Below are 26,405 nucleotides of genomic sequence, written 5' to 3' on the forward strand. Positions count from 1 at the left end.
AAAGAAAGTTAAGCCCCATCACAACTTTGGCAAGAAATTTGGGTTCTCATGGCTGAACAATGATAATCATTTTTACATAAGACTTTAAAAAATGAAAGCACCTGGGGCAACAGCCAGAAAATGTCTGAGAATGCGAGTGTTTCACGTCAATATCTAAACCAGATAAGACACTATCAATGCACCCTTAATGAAGGGTCTAAAAAGAATACAGGGCATCTGACACCTTGTTGAATAAGAGAAGCTCAGCTTTTGAAAAGGCCAAAGATTCAGGGCGAATGCTCCATTGTTCCAAGTGCTGATATGCCTATGGCACCAGCAGAGGCAAAAATACTCAAGAACAGGCAAGGCTCCTGTTACAGGCTCCAGCTTGGCTCTGTATGCTGATAAGCCTGAGACCCACCTGACTGTACACTCTGGGGACACCAAGGGTGGGTCTCCCAGGGGAGGAAGGCTCCTCAAACAGAAAGGCAAGAGTCGAAAGTTGCACAGTGTATGAGCACTCCCTGCTGGCAGCTGAAGTTGCAGATGAATTGGTGAAGTCTTAAAGAAGGCTCTCGAAGGTTTCTGTGGGGAGGCTAATGGACATAGCTCACTTTTCAGGGAATAAGAGCATGGTTCTGATTAGGTTTGGATAGTTCCAGATGTTATACTGACTGAGGGAGGAGGTAGGAAGAGGCTACTGAAAGAAAGAACTCTAAGAACTGGCAAAAACGATGTGTATACCATTTTCGTTAACTTTTTCAGCTAGTAACATTTTATAAAGTATATACAGGCCTGGGTGTGGGCACGTGCGTGGGAGGTAGAGGAGGTGCCAGAGGAAATGAATTTCCGTGCAGCTCTCTTTATCCCATCAAGAGGAATCCCTGGGACAGTCTAATATGTTTGCAACATTTACATTTTACAAGGAAATCCCATCCATAACCCTGATGGAACTGCCTGGTGTATCCACTATACCACTGCTCCTAAGCCCTAGACAGGCGATCCTTGTTTATCTGTACAGGCCTGGGGCCACAATACTGGTATCTCCCTCATGTTCCACTCTGTTAGGGTTCTTCCGTGTAATAAGATGAAGGTCAAAATGGCAGTCTGCTAAAAGCAGCAGTATTTCAGCTGCAGGAATAACTTGCTTGTCATCAACTTGTTAATGCAATAGTCAAACATTTCTTTGACATGTACAGTATCAGCTAACTTCAGCAGATAAAGGGTCTAGAACAGGAAGATGCTGCAGATGCTTTAGCTCGGAGGAAGGCTTAGCAGAGCCAAAACGTCAGCAGGGTCTGTTTGTTCCATACTTTCCATCGAGCTCTGCAAAAGAAATGTTAGATTACTGCAATGACAAGTTTGTGACAAGCAAGTCATTTGTGCAACTGGTGCGCTCCTGTTTTTATCTGTTTACCATTCAGACTTGTGAATGCCATTTCAAGCACTTACAGGATTTCTGGCTCCCATTAAGGGGAAATGGTTCCTCCACGTTTAGAATTTTCTGCCTCAAAGAGAATTACTAAGCAATTATTTATCCCTGTGGTCACAGTGTCACACAAAAGCACTCTTAAGTTGTTTAGTTGGACTCTGAATCATGAAATGGAGTCCTAGGGACTGGATAGCTTGGAGCATCAGAAATTTCTCATCTAGTTTATTGGAATGACTACAAAGCAAGCCTGTAAGAGTCAATAAAATTGTGGCCAGCTTAAAATACCTTGCTCTTTTGCTCTGGGATCATATATCAAGGCCATATGCTTCAAGGAACATAAATTCACTTGTAATGAGTAGATCCTGAGAAGCCAGGACCTGACTATGGCACAGACACTGACATGTGATCTCACATATTAGAGTTTTGGTGACAAGGACTGCTTTAACTGTTGAGAAGGGAATTTACACAGCCTTCTCCCTGTATTCTGTGGGTAACCAGAGGGCCAAGCCAAATCCAGAAAACATTTTAAATGTAAAAATTACTATTATAACATAAAATTAACACTTAGGGTCATCCTTCTAGACTGACTTTTTTATGTAAATGGAGACCCTGGCAGATTTTGAATCAAGAATTCAAGATTGTCTCATTGGATTCTACATGTGAGATCACTGAGTAACTTTGGGTGAGTCATTTTAACCTTTTGGGAAAAGGGTAGAAAATAATACTATTCCTTGTTTACGCAATACAAATGGCCTTAGAGTCAATGATATAAAAGATGAAGAGTGCATTCAGAATTCAAGAACGAGAATAGTACTTCCTAAAAGTCATGTGTCCTACTTATGATTTAAAATTTTTGTCTATCGTTGGTACTGAATTTACAAATAATTCTAACTATAGCAGCAGTTCCCAGTATTTTTGGCACCAGGGACCAGTGCTCCTTTGAGACTTTACTGCCTGATGATCTGAGGTAGAGCTGAAGCGGTGATGCTAGCGCTGGGGAGCGGCTGCAAATACAGATGAAGCTTTGCTCGCTCAACCGCCGCTCACCTCCTGCTGTGCAGCCCAGTTCCTACCAGTCTGCAGACCAGGGGTTAGGAACACCTGTTTTAAAGAACATGAAAGTATGAAGTTTGGAGGCAGGGAGATCGATGCTCACAATAGGCGAGGAAGCAAAGCTGCACCAGAGGCTGAAATGTCAAGGACCAGACAGAAAGTAATGATGTAAAATGAGGCAGAGCTTGGTATGGGTGACAGAGAAATGTTACAGAAATGTATAATAGTCCTTGTTCAATAAAAATTTTATTGTCAATAATCATTTGCCAGACATTACATGTGTTATACAATTTACATGTATAATAAAACCTTTACATAAGCTCTATGGTGTATGTATTATCAATTTTTTTCACATGTTGGAACTAAAACAGAGAAATTTAACTTCTTTACTATAAATCTGCACATAGCAGAGATTTAAAACTTGTTTTCCCTTACTCCAAAGCCCTTGTACTCTTAAACCATTGAAGAACTAAAGTCGTTTCCAGCCTGCAGAAGACTTTTGTCTTGTGTTTACTGAAAAACATTTTAATCTGTAAATGTAGCTATTCAAGAATTTTATATAAAAGGGCCAGTGAGAACTAGCTCTGGCTGTGTTGCCATCCTTCCTAGGCTTCTGAGCACCATCAAGATGTCATTCCTTTTGCCCCAGTCTGACCTATTACTACTTTTATACACTGAGAAGGTGAAAGTGATTCTAACCTAATCACGTACATCTGTGCTATGAAAGCCAGCATTCACAGATGCCGCATCTCCTTGTGTCCATGTCAACTGCTTTCTCTCTCTTCATCTGTATAGCCTTTAGTTCACCCTACTCTTCGCTCCCCTGTTACCTCTAGGAATCCTCCTTTTGTCACTTGTCTGCTATTCTTTTTAGGTGGGGGAAGGGGCGGGCATCTTTCTTACCATGACAAGGATTACCAAAACAGTCTAAACTTCAAACTTTGCACAGAAAGCATCCTTTGTTCAATCTTCTGCTTTGTTTCTCTTTAATGATAGCTTTGCCACAGGTCCCATTCGTATGAAACTCAGGGCTATGCAAATCAAACTAGTAAGCAAGACTTTGCAGCTACTCTGTCTTAAAATGAATATGCGTCCAAGAGGTAGAAACCTCTGAGTGAGGCACTGTCTTCTGAACAGTGTGTGTCTAATGGTGGCTGTTTTGTATGAGTGGCAAAAAATAAGCCCGAGGAGATCTGTGCTGACATTCCCTCATCTCTTTTTAGTGTGTTTTCAGAGTAGATCGCAAGAGGTTTTAGTTCACCTAAACCGTTTTTTTTTTTCCATATTTCTACCTTTTAAATTTATTTTTTATTTTTCCTTGTAGGGGTTTTCTGACTGAAGCACGACTCAAAAAGGCACCACTCATAATGTAGAATATTTAGATCACAGTGCAATGTGTCGAGAATCTAAATAACCTGTGGTCCGAGTCTTGATCTGGTACCTGTGTTTGCGTGTGGTGGCCATTTGGCCTGTGCTGCACACCGCCAGGGCCACGGGCTCTCAGCCTCATAGGCAACCCAGTCCTGCCTTAGGACCCTTCCATCTGTACAACATGTTCTCCCTTATACTGAACCTGAACCTTCTAAAATTCTAAAATTCCCCCCATGGCTTCTAATTCTTTCACACCCCATCTTTCAATCCTGAGAGCTTTGGGGAATTAATGGCTCATTTAATGACAACCCTGTGCATAGCATATGCCAACACGTGGGTTTAAATCATCCTGCCTTGTCCCTCTCCCCTCACCCCACAAGAGTTAAATTGCCAATGTACCCTTCGGACAACCCTGGGAGAAAGTCAGTCTACCTAGCTTTTCATTTCCATTTGGATGTAGATAATGTGTGTGGCAAAGCATTCTTAATCTCTTTAATTTTCTGTCCTAGTCTGAGAAAAATCTTGCTAGACAACCTGAGGCAGACTTGACTGCCATAGCTATTTATACGGAGGCCATATAATTTATTGTTGAAACAGGGACACTTTTGAGGGTGAAAGGATCCTATGAATAATTATACTAAGACCGTAGATGGAAACTAGAAATGTTCCAGGCTAATTTATACAGTATCTTGGACATACCTTTACTCTAATACCTATCTCATAACACTGCAGTTTGCTATTTTCATGTCTTTTCCTCCCATCAGTTTGTGATGGACGCTTATTTATCTGTGTACTTCTAGTTCCTAGAAAAGTACTTGGCAAGTACAAAGAGCTTGGTAGATTTTTTTTTCAATCGAGGGGGTCTTTTTCCCTAATTCCACTCTATGGAAGCCTCCTTTTATTTTATAACAAATATCACCAACACATATTGGCTTCATATTTTTGGAGATGAATCAAAAATATTTCGTTTAGTGCCATAGGAAGAGAATGGTTTCAGTTTAATAGTAATGGGTTTGAGTTTGAATATTGACAGCAACAAGCAGAGAGTGAAATGTAGTAACTTTTCCACTAAAAGTCTACTACTATACCTTTTTACAGAACACTGAACAATATACTCTGATCTCTTTGTTCACAAGTAAATTTTTTCAGCAGTTGTATCCACAATTCCAAGTCTGTAGTAAATCAATTATTATAGGAGATGATGGTAACAGTATCATGGTTACATCTGTGACCATATGGAACCAAAGGTAACACAGTAGGATTCCTGAGAATTCTCTACTAAAATATTGGTGGCACTTCTATTGCTTCTACTTTGGCCAAGTCCTGGTAGAGTTCAACAGTTTTTGTTTCTGAATAACAATGGCTTTTAAAAAGAGAGAGAAGAAACTCCTGAAAAATGTGTCACCTAGAGAAAACATTCCTTCCTTTCTCTCTGACACATGCAGATCATTCCAGAAAGATGTGTCTAGCCTGTTTAAGTTAAAGAGCTTCATAGATGACAAACCCATAACTTCTCTTTCAGTGTTTAGAAGCCACACTCTCATGAGCCTACCTCATTATCAAACCTAAAGATTTTCTATTGCTGTATAAGCGTATATCATCACGATGGGGCCTCAGTGAAGAAAAGAGAGAAAGTCTGATTTTTTTACTTCCCATAACTTAAAAACTGGTATTAACTCTTCATCTCAACCTTCTTTTTCATAAGATAAAAAAAATTCAACGTCTTTAACTTTTTCTTAAAGAATTTTTTTCTCAAAATATTAAATTTAAATTTTATTGGGAGGGGTTTTATAATTCTTTCTCTCCAAGATGTTCATATCCAATTTTAGCTGAATTTAGAACAAGTATGATTAAGTGTCTGATCTATGCAGAGGATATAGTAGAAATGTCTATATTCTGCATACTTCTTATATATTTTACTATTACAACTACATTTGAATTTTAGTTTTACATTTCACACTTCTGATTAACTTTCTATGCTCTACTTCTCGATATTACTTTGCCCACAGAACTAGTCATTCTTTATTTTCAGTCCATCAATGACATTTACCAAACTATACCGTATCATGGGATATCTGAGAATTGCAAGAAGATTTGAAAGAAACAAAGTTATATACCTTTCCTAGCATATAACAATTTATGGAGAAAGAAGACAATCTTACATAAAGGAAGCAATGAGGATATGCATACCCAGTATGTGGTATTAGTTTAGCAGCTACTAACACATGCAAGTTAATATAGCTATATGAAATTTTATATGTAAGTGATGAAGGAATCACGGGATGAATTGCCACTTGTGACATTGGCTCTCCCTCCTGAAGAATGCGAACAACGTTCTATATTTATTTTATGTTTTACTGAGTGTTCATTTCAAATGCCTGTCTTCCCTCTGAAGTGGTGGTTATACCTATGTCTCAAATTGTTGCTATTTGGACACTGTGCATAAACACACCATACTCTGAAAACATGCATACCCTATCCTCACTATCTAAAATCGTGATTTACAATTGTTTACAATCTCCGATGTCCTGCTGTTAATATGATTTGCATCACTCTTCCTTGGCTACTCTTTATTAAAATATAATTTTCAACTAAAATTGATTTTGTTTTCAGATTTTGAAATGCTACTACCAATCATTTAGAATACACTAGGTTTGTTAATATTAGAAAACGTGTTTAATCAAGGTGATCAAAAACCAGATTTCACGATGAACTCCAATGGCATACCATTTCTACATTTCTCCGTTTGACTCAGGTACCCTAATAATCATTTCCTAGGAATTCTGAAGTGCTTAACACCAAATAAATTGGTTAAGATTCTCTGGGTTTTTTATTTTGGGGTCTTTTGAGACAAAATTAAAATCTCTGCTAGTTAAGTGGAGTTAGATCATACCTCTAGCTTTTCCTCAGTTCGCCAGAGCTCTCACTGGGCCAAGAAAGAAGACAATATATTGCATGGCATTGTGTTGGTCATCAGCTAGTGTCTGGTATCATTAAAGGATTGCCAAGTCAATTTTACTGCGGTTTTCCTGGGATATTTCATTGCATAGAAGTTAGATTTTCAAGTCTAAAACTTGCAGACAGAAGTATTAAAATGGTTATATACAGGTACAGTTTCCCAAGTACTGAGTTTCATTTTGGCAGAGAAGTATATAGTCTATATACATATACTATATACATATATACATATCTATATATGTATATAGATATATACGTATATATATCTATATATATACGTATATATCTATATACATATGTATAGATATATATGTATATAGATATATACGTATATATCTATATACATATAGTAACATGTATATAGAATATACATGTTACTATATTCTATTGTAAATGAATTAGAACATTAATGTCTAACATTAAACATCCACTTCTAATATCTAGAAGTGGATGATGATATTTTCTCATATATATGTGAAAATATCATCATCCACAATCAGAAAGTTGAGCCAGAGCACAAACAAATGCAGGCTTCCTGGGTGATCGACCATAAAGCACCATTTATGTGTTTGAATTTCTATACTGACTTTATTTTAAAATTGCATTAAATATAACAATGTTGTTCATAAACAGCTCATTTGAAATTTATAATCTCCCTCTGAAATAGATTAATTAGTCCAATCTATTCTTTTGACCAATCTAGTCTCTATTTTTGACCAGTCTATTGTCATTGTAGAACTTTTTTCTATAAAAATCTATATTATACATTTTCTACCAGCATAATCTATCCCTATACCTACCCAATCTTTTCTACTCCTAGCATACAATTCCAAGAGATTCACATACAGTAACTCAACATTCATGACTTCTGGACACCTAAGTCCCTGGATCCATGACTGCTAGTTAAGCAGACAGCTTCCAGGCCACTATTACGTGAGTAGGACTGAAATGAATATGCCTAATAATTATTGGGGGGAAAAGGGCTTTGATTATGGAGAAGCATATAGTTATTTCGAAAGCCGAGTTCTTCAAAAAAGAAGGCAATGCTTCTCATTTGGTGTATGTACATCAGAAATTCATTGCTAATCTTTTTATTTTTAAGTAGATCCTGAAGTAAGTACTAAAAAGGACTCCTTTAACACCTCTTACTTGGGGTCTTTTTGAGTTAAAAGTTGGCAAGTGAACTTTGTAGGAAAGCGGAGGTAGTGATCATTATAAAATCATTCAGTCCATGAACTAAAAACAAGAATAACAATTTATTGGCCAAAAATAGAGGGGACAGATTTCTGAATAAAGGCACGCCTGTGACTGGGACATAAGACGGAACTGGAACTTAGATAGACCATTTACCTCTTGTGTCTTTTGCAGTGGGGGTTGAGGATCTCTGTTTGAGTGGTGTCTATCATTAAGGCATCACAGAGGCACAAGAAAGTTCATCTCCATAATAATAGTAGATTCTACTTTATGTTAAGATAGACCTTTTAAACAACCCCTTCCAGTGTTCTATTGATTATTAGCCTTACAGTTAAGCAGTTATTTCTTTTTTGGCAGGGGTAGCCAAGCCCGAAGAGTTAATATATGTGCCTTCTCTGCTGAGGTGGGATCAGACATACTCCCTCTGCACTTTCATCCTGCTGTTCTCATTTTTCTCATTTCACTCTGTGATCAGTAGACAAAATATACACTAGAGAAGAAAGAGCTGAAGAAGGATTACTAAGGAAGAAGTACCCAAATCCTGCCTGCTTTAGGCAAGAGAACATTTTAGTATTAATGGTTAAATTGCAACCTATCAAAGTTTAAATGCAATTCCGAAGCGTGTCTAAAGTGATCCAAAAGAAAACAAAATTTCTTCTGTCTTCAGCTATAAATTCTGCAGGCTGATTCTATGTTCTCATCTCATTCCTGTTTCTTCCTCTGCCCCAGAAAGGATTAATGTCTAACATTAAACAAACAGTATACAATAAAAACAGATATTATAATGTATACTCATAAAATTCGAATCCAGAGCCAGAGGAGGGTAAGTTCTTAGCCCAGCAGATGAGTCTTAATGGCAGTAATAGAGACGCATTCCTAATCCATCTGGAGAAGGTGTTGAAAATGTGCTCTATTATATCTTGAGATGAAGTTTTGGTGGCGTAAAAATCTTGTGGTTAATGTGGCATATTGTTGTTTTTTTTTTTCTCCTCTCTTGGACCACAAAAACAGATCTAAGTATAGACAGGCGGGACAGCACGTTTATTTCTTTGTTAGAAGCTGTACATGTTACTATATTCTATTGTAAATGAATTAGAAAAATACCAAATCTCTTGATGCAGGCCATATACAAATCCATGTAGACCTTCGCTTTCCTTATTGCTATTCTTTCAATCCCTGTACCCATTTTTCTTTTTTGAATTTGAGGCATGCCCTAATATTGCCAGATGATTTCTGGTGGTTGGAGCTCTTGTGACATTTCTTTTGTCCATCCATGCTGTCTAGTTCAATACAAACTCCCAAAGGCCTTTCTCTTACTAAAGATGATGAGTGATTGAACTCATAAAATGACTTCTGTATTATGACATAAAATCTGGAGGCAGCAATTATAGCTGCTCAAATAAACTTCTAGCCTTACAAATGACTCATAATTATGAGGCAAATAAATATGTGTATTTCCCTTTCTGAAGTATAACTAAAGGCTCTAGAGGTCCCGAGTTTGTCTTCAGTGTTTGTACTGAAACTGCATAAATGCTGTTCGTTAGGCAGTTCTTTTCTCAGTTTCAATACCAGCCATCTTAAGATTTCTATGACATGTAGCAGATCCTGGAAACCCACATGAAAACAAGTACTCAAATATTAGGGACTTGAATTGAAAATCCCGACTGGGAAGAATGTATCAGTGAGAAGAAACTTGGATGAATTCATTAAACCAAGGAGCTATTGCTGGTCCAATGGGTCTAAGAAAGAGGCCGTTAATGATTCCATCAAAGGACATTAAGAGTTCCAGGATAGTTAACTTGGATATCTGGACACCTGGATTATTTCATCTGAGCATGACCTAGAGCTGAGCAAATTCGTCCATGCTTATCCTAGGTTGGATGCAGATCTCCAAGATAAGACTAGTAAACTTTCATTTTCCTGTTCCGTTTTTTAAAGTTAAGATTCCCTGATATATTCTCATTACGAGATATGGTCAAGGTTACATATGGGTTGAGAGCACACAGTAGTTTCAGTAACTAAAATGTTGCCCTAATATTCGTTTCCCTTACAAACCTTGAAAGGCCAATATGCTATCATCTGGGGCAGTTCAGGGGAAGTTGAAGTAATAATGCTTTAATGATTCAAAACACAAATGGGCCATTACTCAGGCATAGTAGGGAGGACACTAAGAAATATTTGAAAAGGTAAATAGTTTCTGTTTCAGAGAATAACCTTGTCTCTTCAAACCATTAATATTTCTTTTTTTTTAATACAGCTAAATCTCGCTCATACTAGGCTCATACATAAACTAGCAAAACTTTACCTAGAATGTTCCAACATACATATTTTTTCCCATTATAGCAACAACAATTTTGGTCCGAGCATCATAACCTAAGCAAAAAGAAACACTTAGAATATATTAGAAAATATAGTCCCTCCATATGTAGCTATATATTATAAAACCCACTAAACCAAGATTGTACAGTGATGCTGTTTTCTTCAGTTTCATAAGAGTATTTTTTGGAGATTCCTACTTTTATATAGAGGGGGAAAACAACATCATATAAATTAAGCAGATGAACAGAGAGGTGCAGAGGGCAAGTGCAAGATGCCCATATACTGTCTACAAAGTGTTGCCAGTTGTGAAAGGATCCGACATGCTAATATGCTTTCGTTCAGATTCGTTACTGAGACACTAAGAGCGTGATGGCTGGCAGACAGTGCATTTAAGTGCGGTTACCGAGGCCCCCAAATATTGACAGAGTGCCAGATTCCAAGACACTATTGACGTACACAGTCGGCCACGGCTCCAGACACCTCTCAGACAGAGTCTTTAAATGTCACAGATAAATGAATTTTCATGAAATGGGGAGAGTGAAACGAAGAGCAAGAAGAGAGAAAGAACACAGAATGAAAGGCAAGATAAGAAAAAAAGGAAAGAAGAAAATCACTTCCATATCACTGACATGAAAGCATGTGGCATCTCATCCTTCAAGCGCCTTATAAAGGATGTGAGATCAAGCCTTCTGAATGTATTCCGTTACCAAAGCATTCAAACACCTTTAATAATTCCATTGTGTATTTAAAAAGTTAAGGGAGATACATGTTGTAGAATAGCTTCAATGAACTATTTCTGAACAAAACATGGTTCAAGTATAAATATAATAAAGCACGGGAACCACAGGTGCAAGTAAACACGAGAAAGGCTCCTAAGTAGCTCTCCATGTACATCAGAGCTTTAAAACTCAGGGTGCCATGAAATCCACTTTTCATCAAGGCACACATGTGTCTTCTGACAGTTTTCTTTCTGGAGTCCCACTGAAAGCAGTGACACCTAGTGGGTTTATAACAAGATATTGAGAACTGCCTTCCTCCTTCACCTCTCTCTCCCTGCCTTTCTACAGAAAATACCTGCCAGGGAAATATATGAAGTAAAAACATTACTTGACACATGATAACAGAAATGAGCCATGGTTATAACTAGAACAACCAAGTGTTCCTTAGAAATCGTGTGTAACTCAATATATTTTTAATGTAAATGAAGCTTTTTCACATTGAAAATCTTTCAACTGCTGAGGGCACCTTCTCTTGACCTTGATGCACCGTGTCATTAAAAGCAAGCAGATTTTCAAGGTTAGAATATGGCTTGCTTGTGCATTTCCTTTTTTGTATTAGAGTTGTGCAATCCCACATTTCACATAGGGCAATCATGCCAATGCCCACAAACAAAATTCTTCCTCCTATTCGAAAGCACATGGGGAAAAAAAAAAATTAACCTGCAGCAAAATAGTTTGAAAAGCCTCAATTGCCTTTTTACTAGCATCACAATAAGTCTTGGTATAAATTTTTTTTTTCTGCATCTGGTTCTCTCTGTCTTGGGTATCTAGGACGTTAGCAGGTACTTGGAGAATAAAGTTCCAAAGCTCAGATATTCAAAAGGGATTTTGTTTTTGCACTAACTTTTCAATGATTTCTTAGTACTTTTCTTTTTTATATTAGGTGATGAAATGGAAGGATTTAGACTTCCTGCCATGGAAAAAAATAATTATTTTCTCTGTTTTTAAAGGCTTTTATTTTGAGGACAAAATCAGTTTTAACTCAAATGGAAATTGCAGTAAAATCTCAGACACTGTAATCAGTGACTGCATTAAAACTTTCAAGAAGTATGCCAACTTCCATGTGAGGCCACGATTCAACTAGATCACAAAGAGACATTATCCACTTTGCCTGTGGCCATTCTGATATTGTATACTACAAAACTGTTAAACTGTAAAATTAAAGATCAAAGCAATCATCTCTAATATGTTACACATACATACATACACACATACTTACATACATACACACACATACACACATACAGTGATTTTTCTCCTGTGACCATATAATAAGCAGAGAGTGTTCAGTTTACTCTAGGCTAAGGTCTAGCAAACACATTTTAAAAAGGGTTATTGCATTTTTCTGATTATAAAAGTAAGAGTAGCCACCAAATATTCAGTGACTGGTTAAACAACTGTGGTACACCCTTATAAGGAATACTGTGAAGCTGCTAAAAAAGAATAAGGTAGATTTATATGCTATAGGACAAGATATAAGACATGTGGTACAATTCCTGTTGTATGAATAAAATGAGGACATATATGTATGTATACTGATATATACATAAACATTTTTTGGGGGGAGGATATACAAAACATTTGATTGGAGGGATGAAAAAAATTTACTTTTAATTATATACTTCTCTATTCTGTTTGAAATTTTCAACTGTATATTTAAAAAATAGGCCAGTAAACATATCTGAGTGGTAAGAATTTTTTCTGCTTTATTTTTCTCTGTAGTAAAAATGTAAAAACTTAATATATGATATTTTAAAAGGAAACATCTCCAAAATAAATTATATAAAAGTAATTCATATGAGTTATAAGAAATTCGAAAGCACTAGAAAAGCATAAATAAAGTTTTTTTTAAAAAAACAACTTGTATTTCTCTGACCCAACAATAACAACTGTTGAATTTTTGGTGAGTTGTGTCCAGTGTGGAAGTCTCTTCTCTACTCTTCTTTGGGAGTAAGAAAGATTCTTTTTATTTCTTTAGGTGGAGGGACCCAAAACAGCTCTATGAGCTGTTCTATTATATACCTTCCTAGGCAACTTTTACCGCCACACTGTTTTTTGATAGCTAGGATATTGTTGGGGCAGCATAGGCTATATGTGACGTTTCTGAAAATTATAGATCTTCTTCCATTTGGTATTGCTTCCTGAAAAGCATGATCCCTGTATCACCTCATAATAGTACACGACATCTCATGATGGGGCAGAAGTGGCCTCATTATGCCCCACAATTATTATAGTGTTCACATTGAAATAGTTTCTGGAGGACTCAGAAATGCTCTGTTCTTCTAAACTTACAGGGATCTTCCTTGCAAGATACTTAGCCCTCAAGCATCTTCAAAGGCTAAGTAAGTTGAAGGAAGAACTTGGTGTTTTATCTCTCAGGCCATCGACCTAATGATTACGCCTTTTAATACTTTACTTGTTGAGGATCATTTTCTGAAGAAAGCTAATAACCCTCTCTTCCATGTAAACACCTGGTATTAATATTCATCTTTTAAGTATCTTATCTTCCTTTCAACAAATTTAAGAATTTTCCCACCTCTGTTGTTGCTGTTATTGAAAATAAGATAATAATGATAATCATTATTTTTATTGTGGCTAACTTCTATTGATTGTTTTCTAGGGGTTCGGTAGTTTACTTACACTTTTACATTTAATTCTCAAAATACCTCTGTTACCATTGTTGTTATTATCATTCCTGTTTTATATAGATTAGAAACGCCAGACTCGGAAATGTAGAAAAACTTGCCAAATGTCACAAATCTAGTAAGAGGCGAGCGGAGACTCAAAATGTCAAGCTAATTCCAAACCTTCCAGGTTAGGTCTTCATGAATCCTTACTCAGAGGTACAAGCCATTCCCAGAGCCTTGTGCTTTCTTAACTTTCTACTACTCGTGTGTGTGTGTGTGTCTGTGTGTGTGTGCGCGCGCACGAGAGAGAGACACAGAGAGAGAGAGAGAGAGAGAGAGAGAACAAGCGAGTGTGAGAGTGGGGGATGAAGAGAGAGGGAGACAGAGACAGACAGACAGAGACAGACAGACACAGGGGAGAACTCCAAATAAAATTTCTCTAGGACTCCATTTTCCTCACCTCTAAAATGAATAGCACCTATCTCAGAGGTTTATTGTAAGGACCAGAGGAGCTAATATACATGAAAGCACTTAGTACACCTAAAATAAAACATTATCATTATTGCTTTACAAGTTTACCTCCTTTGCATAATGGATGTGTTCTGGAGAAGGTGATTATGAAAATGTATAGGCTTAACTTCTATTATCAAATCACAGAGCAATTACATTATAAAATCATAGAAAAAAAGATCCTTAACAGATTGAAATGAAGACTTGATGTAAAGCAGGGGTTCAGGTGGAGGTTGGGTCTATGAGTACTATACCAGGAACAGTCTGTGAGCTGGCAGCATTGTCTGGATCCTCTTATCTCCCTCTCCTCAGCCTCCTTGGTTTGGTAATTCCTGAAACCACTCCAGCAGTTTCCAGAGATGAGTCCCTTCTTTTTATTTTGTCCAATAATATTTGTATGCAACAACAATACTTCAGCGATAGCCCTATCTCATACACAACATAGAATAGTTATAAAATTCCTTTCACTTGAGCTGTCCAATTAGGTAAATTAATTAGTGCCCTACTTTCTGTATGTTTGGTTATAAGTTTCAGTCATACATGTCAATAATACTTGTGTTAGCCTCATCATATTCATTACATCGAAAAGCTTCTGGGACAGAAACCATGTCTTCTACTTTCTCGGAAACCCTACGCTTACTAGTGAGTCCTATAAATAAAATAAAACTTTAAATAGTACTGACTTCATCTTCAACTCATACCTAAACCTGACTCTGGGAATGAAGTGCTATTTTCTCCCCCTAGTCTCATCAGATATGAGTGTGTCATGTTACTGAGGCCAAGCTATATGCTCCGACAATGTACTCCTTTCTACCAACCAGCTGCATCTTGGTACTTGCCTTTTTTTTTTGAGGTATCAGGACTTATTCTTAAATTAATGCCCTATTTTTTTTCTCAGGACATCCTTTACTTGTGGAAAATATTCAGAAAGAATGGAATTTTAGAAATAAACCATGTGCTGCTAAGAACCTTGGGGAGAGCAGTGATGTTTGAGAACATCAGAGTCAACTAATCAGGGGCACAAAAGCCTCATCGAATGTTGTAGCCCTCTTATCTTTAGAGTTCAGGTAAATGTTACAAATCTAATAAAAGGCAAGCGAAGACTCAAAATGATCCAATCTCAGCATGCCAACAGGTGTCAAGTGAGAGAGGTCAGCATAGTCTACACCGTTATGAGGTAGCTTGGACACATCAGCTAGAAGGATTCTTCATACATTCTAAAAAGAGACCTTGCTCCAGATTATTTCACCCATAATAGCTGCCTGGGAAGCCGCCTTACAGCCTTCCCAGTTCTAGACCACTTCAAACAAGGTATGCTTATATCTTATTTAATATTTTGTCATAAGCAGACTACAGATCTTCATAGCTAATGAGTCTTACTCCAGTAGATTATCATGCTTCAACTATTGAGGTTAATCATATCACATGACTTAAACAAGAATCTCACCAGCTCTTAATCACATAGGCATTTGTCCTTCATTCTCAACGGCAAATTCTGTAGAGCTGCCCATAGGCTGATGGTGAGTCTAGCTCAGATGACAAAGGTGAGTATCCTGAACACACGTGGGATATCTGATAATAAGTTTGACATACACTGTCATTTGACCTTGAATAGAGCCAATATGTTCATAAATGATTACATATGTCTAGTTTTAGTTCTCCCTATAATACGGAAAGTCATTTCAGTGTATTTGGAACTCTCAGCTATCCTTACATATCCTTGAAGGTTCATTGCTAAATCTATAGGATTAATGGATTCTAGTCATCATAGAAACATACCTTTCTCAGCATATTCTATCTCCCTCCCTCTTTATTGCTCTCTATTGCACTTACTGATTTCTGATATGCTTGATATTTTATGAGTGTGTCTGCTTATTTTCTGCCCTTCCCTTCCAGATGTTAGCTCTTTGAAGACAAAGGGTTTTTCGTATATATCTGTTTTGTTCACTGTTATAACTCTAGCACCTAGAACAGATACCTGTTGAAAGATCACTTTTGAAAATGCAGGCAAAATATTGAAGAGGGTAAGCAAATGTGAACTAGAGTAGAGGGAAAAAACTTTCTACATAAAGTCTCCCTCCAAAAATTCATATAGCATATAATTCAAATATATCATCAGCTAATAACTTCATGAACTAATTTTCTATAGAACTCAAAGCACTTATTTTTAAAAATGTAATCTATTTGCTTTCTTAGTGTTATTGAAATAGTGATCTCATTCATTCCATCTTATATAGATATAAATCATGGCAAAGAGAAATGCTCTATGGGTTCAGCAGAAGGATTTAGGGTTTGACTCCAAGGGCTAGGTACTATGCACTATTTTATGTCAGTTTGTATTTCACAATTAATGAGATTTTAGTGCTGAATCGCATATGGTAGTAGATTTGAACCAAAAGTAATGCCATTAGCTTATGGCCTCTTATAGAAACAAACAAATAAAAAACAAAACACAAAAACAAACATCAATATAGAAAGAAGAAAGGCGAACAGCTCAAAAGGCTCACGGTTCTTCTTAATTGTAATTTTAAAATCCAGATTGTTCTTTTTCATCAGAATTGTATTGCATCCTACTGGAAGAAAGGAATGAGATTTTAGTGTACTATGCAAATAATGATAGTAGATCTGCCTCAGCTCATCAAGCTCTGGGAATATTATGGCTTCTCTTTCCTCAGATTCTCCTTTATCCTGAAAATATCTGCTGGATAAAAATCTCATTCAATGGATCATATTTTTCTATATAGAAATCTGAATTATTAAAATACTAAAAGAAAGACTGGCAAATCCTTTTATATTCTTGGCATGGGGAAGAACTTTTTACTTATGACTCAATGTCTAGAAGTCAAAATAGAAAAGATTGGTAAATCTGATTATATTAACAACAAATGTCTGTATGGAAAAAATATATACACCATAAGCAAAGTAATTAAAAGAAAAGGATAAACTGGGGAAAATCTTTGCAATGCGTATAGATAAAAGGATTATCTGCTTGATGTATAAATAGTAAGAAATCAATAAGAAAAAGAACAGGAATCTGATAGAAAAGGTGAAGGAATTGAACAGTCACTTAATAGAAAAACACCAAAATCATTAAACATATGAAAAGATGCTTGGTATCACTTATATTCAGGAAAAGGCAAATTAAAAATACTGTGAGATATCATCTTTTACCTAGACAATCGGCAAAAATTCAAAGTCTAAGAAACCACCGTTTTGTTGAGGCTGGGAGTAAAAAAGGCACTTCTATATATTGCCAGTGGGACCGCTCAGTAATACAACTCCTGGCACAATTTCTCAAAATTTAAGATGCATGTAACCCTTTGACCAACAACTTCTGAGGATTTATCCTCCAGAAAACCTGCACATCTAAGAAATGATTTATATACGAGGTTGTTCACTGGAGCATTGTTTGAAATGACAAAATCTGTTTATAAACAAGGACTGGTAGAATAAACTATGATACATTTACGTGATGGAATATTGTGCAACTGAATAAACGATTAAAGTAGCTCTCTATATAATGATACGGAAAGATCTCCAAGATATACTAGAGAATGCAAGATTGAGAACTGCATTGAGAATGCATTGAAAAGTGCAAGACTGACTACTTCAAGAATAATTTCATATAAAGGTGAAAATGAAAGTGTCATAGTAATAATAAAACGGTTCCCGAGTTCCTTATCTTTTAGACACTGGTACAGCCAACATTTGGGCAAATGTGGCCAGTATCTGGCATCCTTGGGACTCCAGCACTTGGGCCATAAAATGCTTCAGGTTCTTCCCTCCCTAGTTCTGTAGTATTCTTATGATGTTATTAAACAACGGCTCCTTTCTAAGCCCAAATGGAGTTACTAGTAAAATCTAAAATGGCATTAAAATGTTGTAACTCTGAACTAGTTGGGACAAATCTTATTTAAAAGCCTATGGTGATTCCCCATATTTTCTACTTTATCCATACGTTAGGCAGAGAAGATCTGGTCATCTACTTGTTGCTATATAAGAAGAAATCACATTTCTATGAGAGTTTAAATGTATGGGATTATTAAAAATAATGAGTATAATATATTCATTTATTAGATAATATTTATCAAGATTCTAAAGTGCTCAGGTGATACATTCAGTATGCATAAGATTATTAACATGACGCAGAGTACAGCATTAGGCCGATGATGTATGTTGAGTACTTGGGGATTCCTAAAGGAGAAGCTAATACAAATAGTGCATTATAATTAATAATAAATTTAATAGCAGCAGTCTAATTTTTGTAAGATAAGTAACACAATCTTTCACTGGGCAGAAATTATGGCATCAGTCCAGCAAACTGTTTCCCTAAAGGTTTCCTCATTTTTACAGGTCGAGTGCTATCCGGAACAACATAGAAAGCACAGAAAAGAGCAGGGGTGGAAGCCCCTAAATATAATTTGCCATTTCTTTTGTACCATTACTTTTTTTGGTTAATATATAACCAATGAGTCATCCATTCTGTGTAAGAATTTCTTCCTCTGGGTTCTGATATTTATTTTAGGCAATTAGTTTAAAACATGGAAGTAGGCAGAGAGAGAGAGAGGATTGATTGATTGATTGATTCTCTATTAATTAAAAACTCAATACATTCTGGGTATTTACTATCATTAAAGATACAGAAATAAAAGACACAGTCTCTGCCCTCAAATATTTTAGTCTATTAGGTAGAAGGGAAAGTAAATATCCAACTAATTATAATAGGGTGATACCTGCTATAAATGAGTTAAGTATAAATAGCTGTGGGAGAACAGAGGCATGAGATGCTGACTTTCAATAAGGAGTTTATACAAGTTTAGAGGAGATGATGCCTGAACTGAAAGTTGAAGGATGGGAGGAGCAGATCAGGCAAAGACTAGAGAGGATGGAAAGGGACACCAGGTAGAGGTAACTAACAACGACAACAACAAAATTACAGAGCAAGGCAGAGTATAGACCATTTCGGACAGAGCTCTGGGTGACATTTTGAGAACAGCGGAAAATGAGGTTTCAGAGGTGGGTAGGGACCACCCAGCTTGTGATGGAAGCACCACTTTAGACAAGGTGATCAGGGAAAGCTAAGACGGAAATGAAGAGAAAGGGTCAGCCACCCAAAGCTTAGGGAGAAGAGCTTTTCCTGCAGAGCACTGTACTTAGCATACAGACAAGTCTACTAGAAGGACTGTGTAAAGACCTGGGGGCACTGCTTCCTGGTTGCAGAGATGAGCAGAACTATTCCAAATACTATTCCCCTGACTATTATCTAATCTCCTTTGTTGTCTCTGGAACCATGGCTCTTTCCCATCAATGAATTCATTCAATCCCTGTAATCAGCTCTGATTAGTGTTGTTTAACATCAATCTTTTCTACTTTTTTTCAAAGAAAGATACCAATCAGTTCTGTACACCCCTGCTTGTTAAAAGCAGCACCTCTCCTGCTGACTTACCGTTCTCTCTTAATCAAAAGGGCAGGAGGAAACAGTTGGGATTCACTTTTCTTTTTTTTTCTTTCAAAGTACACAAATGTCAACTTCCTCAAGGATGTTTGGCATAGCTGAGTTCAGTCATGTAATGTACAAAGTCAGCTTGATCAAAAGGTTGCAGGCTGCCCACTGCTAAAATGGAGGGAGAAAAGGAAACCGAGGGCTTCTCTGAAGTGTGAATGAGTTCATAGGCCACTGTCACATGTGTATTTACACGGAGGACATGCTGAGCTGACAAGGGAGTTTAGGAAATGCGAACCTCTACCACGACACTTCTCATCTTTGCCTTTGAAACTGGAGTGGTGCTTTCTCACTTTTCTATTTTTACCGTTGCGCCCAGCCAAGTACTTTCCATATAGTTTTGCTGCAATCCCAAGCCATAGCCAATTATATGTATTGAAAAAATTATTTTCAATGACAGTCCCCACACTTTAGCTGAAAAGTTTAATTCCCCATGCCCTCCATGGACTTGAAAGTGTTCGCACCTAGAAGAGGTACCAGGTAGTTCATTCATTTATTTATTCTCTTACTCTCTTAACAAATCAGTTTCTATCCTGTGGCTGTCAGTATGGAAAGTCCTTGTCAACAATTTCCCTGGAAGATGCTTTTCATAGTTAGAAGTAGAAAATATACTTTCTAAAGTGTTTACCTTAGATTAAACTGTAACTCAACTTGGTTTCAGGAATAGATAAAAGTCTGTAAATAATACTTATGGACATGTCTAAACCTGAACACACATTCCCATCCAGCACAACAATCATCATATATGGTTATGATCCCCAAATAAGGCTTGAGGAGATATTTAATATTTGAAACAATGTAGAGCTGGTATGGTACATAAAAAAACATTTTATGCAACCTTATCTGTGTTCTAATGTGAAAACGAAAGTGATAAGAAGGTATAAGGTCACATAGTTCTGAGTTACAGCTAGAATTGGAACTCAAGCTCCAAATTCCTAATCTAAGCACTTTTACATTATGTGGTGACCATTTATTAGGTAGGAGTGAGGGGTGAAAAAGAGGGGAATCCAAAATCTTAAGGTCACTGATATGAAGGGACAGAGAGATATGAGATGCTAAAAAAAAAAGAAAGAAAGAAAGAAAGAAAACCCACTGGCTCTTCTTTTACTCACTTGAAATGTCTCTGAATTCCTGAGAAGAGCATAGGAGAAATGTGTGTGTGTATGTACAAATATACGTAAATACACACACACACACACACACACACACACATGATCACTTTTGTATGGAATAAATTAATACATTACTCTCCCTCTTTATGTTCTAAAAACAATCTCTTAGAGCAGCGTTTCCCAAACTTCCCTGATCATAACATTTAACTAGTTTTCTTGTTTCAGATACAAATGCCAAGGTTGTCCCATGGGAGTTTCTGATGCTCTAGATCTGTGGTGGGACCCAGAAATGTGCATATTTCACAGATAACCCTGTTGATTCTTAGGATGAAGTGTATGGGAAATACTGTCCTAGAGAAACCTTTGCTACAGCATCTAAAAGTCTTCATTGCTAATGAGTTGTCTCATTTCAATGTTTCTGTGGTGCCTTTTAAGCAGGTTCAGACTCTCATACCAAACCATGATCTCATATTTTCCTTTAAAATAATTTTAGATACATTTACTGAATTTTAAAGCTTTCAGCAATAGCAGAATGCCAAATGAGGTTCTTAACTAGCTCCCTCGCAAAGAAGCACCAACTTACACCTCCCAAGTATGAATCCATAATTTATTAAAAACAAAAGAAAAAAGAAAAAAGCCTGTGCTTAAATAACATACTTTAATTGAATACAGGCTTCCTTCCTTCCTTCCTTCCTTCCTTCCTTCCTTCCTTCCTTCCTTCCTTCCTTCCTTCTTCCTTCCTTCCTTCCTTCCTTCCTCCTCCTCCTCCCTCCCTCCCTCCTCCTCCTCCCCTCCCTCCCTTCCTTCCTTCCTTCCTTCCTTCCTTCCTTCCTTCCTTTCTTATTACTAATTTCAACCCTGGTGGAGGTGATCTTCAGAAAAATCAGTCTGCCTTTGTTGCATCCCGGAGATATTAACAATGGTATGATGAAAGCATACCAAACAAAAATAAGTAGGAAAAGAAACCTCTGTATTTGAGCCCAGTCCCCTTCCTGCTCAGTGAAACATCTGTTTTATACCTTTTTTGACACATAGAAATAAGCCCTTTCACAACATCTTGCCTCTCTTTGATAAGTCAGTCTATTTCCTTCCAAAATCTGTCTGAGACAAAACTCTTCACACTTTCACCTACCTTTTAGAAAGGCACAGCCAAGAAATGCTGTTTGTTTGTTAGTTTATTTAATATTATTTTTTTTAGGCAAGGCAATCCTTGGTTGACCTCACAGATCGCAAGGACCTTGTCAGCTTACAATCCCTTATTTTTTTATTTTTATTTATTTTTTATGCCTACAGCACCTGGTCTTCCTAGATGGTCTCCCATCCAAGTACTAACCATGCCTAACCCTGCTTAGCTTCTGAGATCAGACGGGATCGGGCTTGTTCAGGGTGGTATGGCCATAGACAGGAAATGCTGTTTAATATGAGCTCACTTCCTCATGTCTTTCAGTCAGAGTTTTATTAAATTGATACCACATGCACTAACAAACAAAAAAACCAAAAAAAAGAAAAAGAAAAAAAACCCAGATATACTACTGTCACTTCTTTTGCAATAATTCTACAGTCTTGAGGAAAATTGAATTTTGGGGGAAAAAAAAATGGTCCATGCCCTCTTCTAAGCAAGAGAGAGAAAGGAAATGGCTATAAAGAATGTTTGTTAATTGTACTGTAGTTATATTAAGAATTGCACAATTAATTCCCACTATCAAATTAAACTGGTAAAAGGGCCTAGATTAAAAACACGAGTTTGCTCTGCCTGTTTCCTTCAGTTATATACAAAGTAATCACAAATTCAGTTTGCCATCACTAGTATGTTTTCGTTTTTGAGGGAAAAAAGTTTTTTCCTCACAAGGCATACTATATATTGAGAGGATAAAGACCAAGGTCAATGATGGATATAGTTGTAGGGGTATAACTGCTGCAAAAATAAGCACCACGTTTAGTAGACTATTTCCCCTAGAAGGTTGAAGCACAGTGATTTTTTTTCCAACTGGGAGAGAATGTGTCTCTTCAGTGGAGTAGAGGCTGAGAGACAGTGAATAAATAGTACAGCCTATAGCAGGAAATATGCTTGACAGGCAGAATCCAGGAGGATCAGACAGCATCAGAACAACGCTAGAGAGAGTGCCTGGAGATAGCAGAGATGTGTGGACCCTCAAGGCATAGTTGAAAGGTTATAGATGGTAGGTGGCCATAGTTTTATGTGTCCACCTCATTGACCACAACAATGGCGGTCAACATATGCAAGGTCTCTTTAATTATGTCAGTGACCAGAGCTAGCCTCCCAGATTAGGCTGGAACAAAAAACTAACAAGCTGCCCATAGCCTCCTCTGGGACTCAGATGATAAAGCCACAGCAATCACAGCAGCAGCTGCAAGAGCACGGCTTCGACCTGTAGTTCTTGCCCATTAAAGAGCTGTGCCCTGTCTGCTTCTACTGACAGGCAGATTAATACAGAGATCTGGTGGCAAATACATATTTATGTATATCTAAAGCTCCCTTATACAGAGAATGCTTCACAGCTTCCAGTGGTGTAACACATTCACCCTGAGACCTATTACTCACAAATGGGTGAAAAGAAGCATCAATATGCAGGTCTTAACCCCAGTTTGTGGGCAGAAACCTGTCATTCCATTGCAGGCCGATAGGTCTCCTATTCAGACAGTCCTTGTTTAATTTTCCAAATACCCTTCCTCTAAATGGTGCTATTCTACATTGTGCAGACAGACAGGTTTGACAAGCAGAGCCATCAATTTTACATTCCCTATGCCAGTGGCTGGGATTGACTGGCTAGGGAGTCAAGTAAGTTTGGGATGTAGGAGGCATTTTGCACACTAGAGACTCAGATATCAGGGTTGTTCCTGTTCAAAAGGCATACAATCAGAAGAGCCTGAAAATATGAACTGGTAGTCTTCTTTGGGGCAAAGAGAAAAATAGTAGGGCACGGTCCTATCTAGAAGGAGCTCTGAGTAGGCAATAAAAGGCGCTCACTCAAAGAGCCATAATGTAAAATGGGGCACTTGCCTTAAGATGTGTACACACAACTCTTGGTGAGCAGGAAGTTGAATGTAAATGTGATATACTGGCCAAATTGTTGCCCTTCAAGAAATGTCAAAACTGTCCAAAGAAAGGCCAACTGGGTGTGTGATAGATAATGACAGGTAAACTAGGCACATGGCAAAAGGCAAGTTAATGAGCACTGTTTCTCATGACCAAGTCCGAAATGCCCTTGAGATCGCTGAGACTGACTCAGGGGGATTTAAAGACCTTGAGATGGTCTTGAAATCTCTGCCAGCATATCGTCTCTCTGGAGGCTTCCTTTCGGTGCTGATCCGGTTGAACTGATGAAGGAATGAAGGAACTGTAGAAGCATTTTATCGCTATTTCAGGAGTCAGACAGTAAGCGTTAAGAACCTACAATGAATCCTGGATCTCCTTGAGCTGATAAGCACTCCATCACATGCAAGGGTTCCCCTAGAGTCCTGTATATCAGAAACTCACAAATGGGAACACAGAGGAGTCTGTGTGTCCCCTGAGTTTATATAAAAGCAGTTAAGACTTTGAGAGCGTATTGTGCTGTTTAGGAGTAAAATATAAAGACCTCACTGGTTGGAGGCTTGATTGAGCCTAAGTGTCCACTCCCCAACCTGGCCCCATTCTCTAAGCAGGAATGGACTTCACTAAAATCAAATCAAAAAGCAAAGAGGATCCCACATTAGGAGCTATTTTCCAGTTAAAGTTACAGTTAGGTGGCTGTAGGGTTAGGGTGGTAGAAAAGGCACATGGAGAGAACTGTTAATGCTTTTTTGAAATGTCCCTTTTTTATCTCCACAGTCATGCCTGTATTTGAGTTCTGAGTGCTCTACATCTGAGTGACTGCAGTTGCCTCCCAGCTGGCATCAGTCTAGTCTCAACCCCCTCAGTCCACCTGTGCACTGCTTAACTCCTAAAACACTGCTTGTATTATTTTTGCTTGCATCTCTAAAATGTTCAATTATTCAGCAAACCCTCACTGAGCTCTACGACAGCTATTGTTTTCATCACCCAAAAAGAATAAATTCTGGACTCCACCTTTCCAAATCCATAACCTAATCTTCACCAACATGTATCTCATCTCGAATTTTATGCTTCCTGTATACACCAACTTTATTCTCACCACCATGCCTTCTTTCAGGCTGAAATTTTTCTTCATTCTCCTTACTTCCTTGTTTTCCAATATCACACCATCATATTCCATGTTCTCTTCTCTACAAAAGACCCATTTCCCTTCTTACTTCAAGGCTCATGTTTTGTATCTATAGCTAAAGTTATCTCTCTATTATCAGGCCTTCCGGGTACCATTAAAAGCCATCCTTATGTGAATTCTAACAGTAGTCACTGCCTTTCTTTACTGCTCATTTTGGTGCATAATAATAGACTAATAATTTCTACCTAATTCGTTTTAGAATTTAATTACTAACCTCTGCAATAAGATTATACAAACTATAAGCTCCTTGTAAGCAGGTATTGTCTCTGATAATCAGTAGCACCGTTAACTATTGTGATATATTAAGATTAGCATCTTACTTGTTTCTAAATTTAAATTGTACCTCTTTTCCTCTTAAAATTTTTTTCTCTCTCTTTCTTTATAAGAGTCAAAAAATAAAGGGAACACAATAAATATATCAACATGTTATGGTCAATGATGTTTACCAGCTTCAGTAATGGTGTACTTTGCTATTCGTTCCTCTTCCTTTTATGTGTGATATTTACTACTGGACACGTTCTGTACTAATGCCAACATTGTCCAATTAAATTTTACAATAATTAAGCTTTGAATGTTGTTAGCATCAGCCTAGGGTTAGAGCAAGTATAGGGCAACTGAGACTAAGTTCAGGATATAAGATATATTCATCAAGAAACTAAGATAAGAACCACTGTGAGGGGCAAAACAAATGATACAACACATAGTTTTGCGCCTCACAGTGGTTCTTGCAGATGGGCTTTGATGTCAGGCTTCGCTTATTATTGATATAAACATATTTTTCTCAAAATATAATAGTTATAGCGAGGGGAGTGTGCATAACATGATAGGAAGATCGAAATCAAGGTTAGAACCAAGGGTATCGAATTAAAATGCAAATGGATAATGCATCACTTGTAAGATTAAAGTTCAAATTTTAAATAGGAATAAGGCATCAGCAGAGGCATAAAGAACACAGCTCTAAGGGTGGTGTCCATGGTTGTATGAAGAAAAAGATGAAGCAGCTAGGAGAAGAGGCCTGCAATATTGACTGAATATTAGTACTGAGAGTTTTAAATCAGGCAAGAAGACAAAGATAACTAAGAGAGTTTAGACTGGAAGATTGGAAATAATAACTAGGGATTCTGAATACAGTGGCCTAGGTGGACCTGAGGTCAGCATTTAGGATATCAGATAACCAGGACTACGAGCTAAGTAAAGAGGCTGGGAATAGAAGAGCTTTCATTCATTCATTCATCCATCCATCCATCCATCCATCCATCCATCCATCCATCCATCCATCTATCCATCCATTCATTCACTCTACATTTATTTATTGTGCTAGAAC

General features: G+C 37.4%; 1 long non-coding RNA gene and 1 pseudogene across 15 annotated transcripts in view; both read right to left on the minus strand.

Annotated features, from left to right (window-relative positions):
• The window catches only part of LOC120586611 (uncharacterized), a 696,355-nt gene that overhangs the window by 185,755 nt on the left and 484,195 nt on the right, over positions 1 to 26,405 (minus strand). The window lies entirely within an intron of this gene.
• Positions 22,122 to 22,240, minus strand: LOC120586907 (uncharacterized; annotated as a pseudogene).

Source organism: Pteropus medius, unplaced genomic scaffold (genome assembly GCF_902729225.1).
Source record: "Pteropus medius unplaced genomic scaffold, Ma_sr-lr_union100, whole genome shotgun sequence".
Classification (NCBI taxonomy): Eukaryota; Metazoa; Chordata; class Mammalia; order Chiroptera; family Pteropodidae; genus Pteropus; species Pteropus medius.